Source organism: Solanum dulcamara, chromosome 1 (assembly GCF_947179165.1).
Source record: "Solanum dulcamara chromosome 1, daSolDulc1.2, whole genome shotgun sequence".
In the NCBI taxonomy this organism is placed as follows: domain Eukaryota; kingdom Viridiplantae; phylum Streptophyta; class Magnoliopsida; order Solanales; family Solanaceae; genus Solanum; species Solanum dulcamara.
Window position 1 is genome coordinate 66,662,755 of NC_077237.1, and position 4,477 is coordinate 66,667,231.

The window sequence follows — 4,477 nt, forward strand, 5'->3', positions numbered from 1 at the left end:
GCTAAAATGATAATTAAAGGGGAAAGATGCGCTAAGAGAGTATTTCGAAAGTTGTTAAGACCCCAACCTGCTCCAGATTACGTGATAAAGGTCGTGCGAGGGAGTGGAGGCAAATATACTAATATTAAGACACTGAAATGCATTAAAGTTTTGAGGTTAAGCATGCTAGGGTGAGGGCAATTTTAGGATGGGTGACCCATTGGAAAGTGGACTAAAAATTTCATAATGGTAGGTATAAAAGAAGAATATGAAATTAGGGTAACCTAACGTAAGTTAGGGTATGTGAAGCAGTTAGAAACCCTGTAGGGGTCATGTAGGCTGAGATAGACTAGACTGGTGAAAAGGAAGGAAGCGCGACATGACTTTCGGATTAAAGTAAGTTAGAAAAGCGTCTGAAAAATGTTTGAAAGTGAAATGATAGTATTTATATATATATATATATGTGTGTGTGTGTGTGTGTACGACATCTCATTAGTGACTGATTGATTGATAAGTGAATCCCAGCAATCAGTGTTGCGATATATGGAAGGCACTAACCAGACGGAATTCAAGAGGCAGAGTAAAAGACATAGGTACAAATGTTTCAAAGTAAAACTGATATTGGATCCGCACTAGTTAAGGCTGAAAAGTCCCAACACAGTGGTATGTGGGAACAGAAAGAACGTTAGTACGTAGAGAGTAAGGAGCTTCTAAAACGGATATGTTAAATGGGAATATGTGACAACTATAAAGAAGACCTCCCCAGCGTATTATAATACACCATAAGGCCGGTTCAACATTCGAGGACGAATGTTCTAAAGCGGGGGAAGATGTTATATCCCACATTTTGATAATTTTGGATAATTTGAGAAAAACCGTAGGAAGTTAAAAATAAGGCCATATTTTTATTTTGTTAGCACACAAGTTGCTTATGAAAATTATGAAGTAGAAATATCAAGAATGGCCAGGGGAAAATAGAAAAATTCGCAATATGACTCATGAAAATATGGAGGAAGATAAGGGGCAAATTTGGAAATTGGAAAATAAAATTTTCATGAAGTGCAAAAAAAATAAAAATAGGCTTAATCACTTGGGCCTAGGTGGCCATCCATAGTGATGGGCCAAAGCCCATATGGAAAAAAATAATAATAAAGGCCCAAAAGATGACTTATTAGTCATCTTGATTTTTATTTCCTAGAAGTTTCAAGAATGACTTATTAGTCATCTTGGCTTTTATTTCCTAGAAGTTTCAAGAAGCTTGGAGAGCAAGAAGAAAGGGAGAAAATAAAAAGGGTCATTTGGCCATGTTCTAATAGGAAAGAATCTTGGAAAAATTTTCACCAAAAAATTATTCTTCCTTAGCCAAACAACTAATTGGAGGGTCCTTAACAAAGTGGAGTAGTTGTTGGAGCAATAAAACCATATTCTTGTGAGTTGCAAGTCATAGCCAAAAAGGGAGACAAAAAGAAGGTAAGAATTCATCCTCTCTTATATGTTATGTATGTTTGTGCATATTGTAGTGTATAAAATTGAGTAAAATTCATGAAGAATATGGATAGTAGTGTGGCCGTGTGGTTGTAGTGTGATATGGAAGAGAATGAGTCAATTTTATTTAGTGTTTTGGTGGTTGTTGTTATGGCTTCTAGATTGCTAATAAAAGCTTAATGATTTTAGTGAAATTGTAGTGGTTGGAGACTTGTTTTAGAAGTTATGTAAATTGAATATAATGTTCTTATATGTATGGAAGATAATGGTGTTATGTGATATGGTTAGTGTGTAAATTATTGGATTGTCGTAATTGAATTTGAAAAAAAGAGATTAGATTGTTATTGTTGTTATTGGAGTTGGAAGGTCTTGGAGGAAGTAGTATATTGATTGGTATTGTTGTGGATAATTTGACCGAGTTGAATTCTCGGATTGTTGTTGATAAAATTGACCGAGTTAGATTCTCGGGGATGGTGTATTTACAGGGGAAGTGTTGCCGAAATTTTGTTAGACAAAATGTTAGTTTAGGATGAGAATCTTGGATATCTACAGCTAATGTTTGCATTCGTTAACATTGTTATAGATTTTGGGAAGGCCAAGAGTTAAGTGGGATTGATTAAGGAAGCGGACAAGGTATGTAAGGCTTACCCTTTCTTCTTTGGCATGATCTTTATAAAACGAGCAAGCGATGTACATGTATATGTATCATTTTAATGAAATTTCCTTTTTGTAGAACCCAAAACTTGTTTCTGAGCCTTCATGTGTCGATCCATGTACGTAACCACCGATCTTAATAATTTTCTCTATATGCATATGTAAGTGGTTTGGCACCTTATGAGATTGTGACTTTATTCTACGTTCTCTTAAGATTATCCTTCGTTGATAGTCTCATCTTATAATAATTGTTCCTTCAAGGTGAGACAAAGCGACCATGGTTAGTCCATAATATAATTGGAGGTTACCGACCTTCCGTCACTCTAATAGATACACGACTTTCATTGGGCTCTCATGCATGTTGTTTATATGATATATGTATATGTATATGGGGAAAGGCCATATGTTGCGCTATAGACGCATTGCCACCTGGTCAGTTGGCGTAATTTTTATTCCGGACGCGGGACATATGTGGGCGAGCCGACGTCATTCGGCGCTATGACATGTTCTATTTTTTATGTATATGAAAAAGATATATTTTTAAAGGAAAAGACATGCATGCATGTCATCCGGCCTAAAAGACACTCATATGTACAAGTTACTCTCTTATCTCACTTTATGTTCTATGATTCTATGATATGGTTGTTCATACCTTATGTTCTTTATTATGCTGATTTTCATGCCTTACATACTCGGTACATTACTCGTATTGACGTCCCTTTTTGTGGACGCTGCGCTTCATGCCACGCAGGTAGGCAGGCAGACGAGTTCGGTCCTTAGGAGCTCCACCAGTAGTACACTAAGAGCGCTCCAGTTGTTTCGGAGCTTCACTTTATTGGTATTACCTTTGTGTATATATTTGGATACAGCAGAAATCGGCCCTCCTTGTGGTCATATGTATCTTGTTTAGAGGCTCGTAGATAGATATGTGCAGCTAGATGTTTTACAACTTTGTTCATCGCTGTGTAATATATTAGCAAAGTCTACTGACACATGGTTATAATTACGCTATTAATAATGGTATTGCCCATTTATCCCACTCAGTAGTAAGAATAGGATACGTTATAGTAGGTGCTCAGAATACACTATCGGGTACCCGTCGCGGCCCTAGTTGGGTCGTGACAACTGGGTTGTACTTTCTTGTTAATAGGTGAATTTCTCTATACTCGGTGCTATATATTGGTTATTAGTTGAATTGTTAGACTGTAGTAGTCGTGCTATCTTACTTGTTTAATTATATATAAATGATCTTTTTGAGCTCGGTTGGCCTATAATGCCTACTGAGTACCCCATATTTTGGTACTCATACTACACTTCTATCTCTTTTTCTAATGCAGCTTTCAGTACAAGCCACCCTCCGTGAGTGTTGGATCTTCCTTGACTGTCACAGACTTGGATCATGGTGAGCTTCCGGCGTCCAGAGACTTGTCGTTTTCCCTCTTTTGTACTGACTTTTATTTTGTATTTTGATTAGTCAATTCTCTTATACACATAGCCTTTCTGTACTTAGTACCTCCTGTATAGGTGACACCAGGTCCAGGGATGTTGGTCTTGTGCTAGTTTATCTTCTTGGTCATTTTTGGGCCTCTTTTGCATACTTTGTATCGAGCTACAAATTTATGATATTTCTTATAAGTTATTCCTGTCTTCCACTTACTGCTATTATTATACTTAAATGGTTGTATTCCGCAAGTTGTGTATTTTGGGTTTAGGCTTGCTATTTAGGAATTCTAGTAGGCGCCATCATGACTCGATTTCGTGTCATTTATTTTGATTTTTTTTTATATTTATTGAGTTCATGCTAATTTACACGCGCTTCAATTAATTTACCGAGCAATTTGTCCAACATACAAGAACAAATTTCTAGGAAAATAATTTTATTTATCGATATTGGAGTAGATAAGCTTACACAAGTGTTATAGTTGGAATCTGGATTTGGAATCTCATTCTTCAATCTAAGCATTCATTTGAGGACATTTCAGTTCCAACTAGATTTCTAAAACATCTAGCAAACTGGCCGGTGGCTTGGTGCCATTGCATCTTACTATTCTCATATTTTTCGTCACTATTAAAGATGAGAAATTAACGATTGATAAATTTCGTAACTAATAATAAAATTCGTCTTAGCGAAAAACTAATAAAGATTTTCATAAAATTTTGTTAGCTACCAACAATTTAGTAATCTTTTGGCAGCTGATTTAGATGTGATTTATGCATCTGGTGATATGGTTCCGAAGGATGAATCCGATATGGATAGTTACAATAAGATTTAAATTCTGCATAATACTATATTTGGTAGCTGATTAGGTGATAAATTATTCATGTATAAAATTAATATAATATTTGATTTGTAATTTAT

The 4,477-nt window shown here is 35.8% G+C and overlaps 1 long non-coding RNA gene across 1 annotated transcript; it reads left to right on the plus strand.

Moving 5' to 3' along the window:
- The first annotated feature begins 1,309 nt into the window (after positions 1 to 1,309).
- Positions 1,310 to 3,721, plus strand: LOC129888486 (uncharacterized). Its single transcript, XR_008766673.1, has 3 exons — positions 1,310 to 1,449; positions 2,048 to 2,097; positions 3,456 to 3,721. It is a non-coding gene; the product is annotated as an uncharacterized LOC129888486 (long non-coding RNA).
- Positions 3,722 to 4,477: the final 756 nt, after the last annotated feature.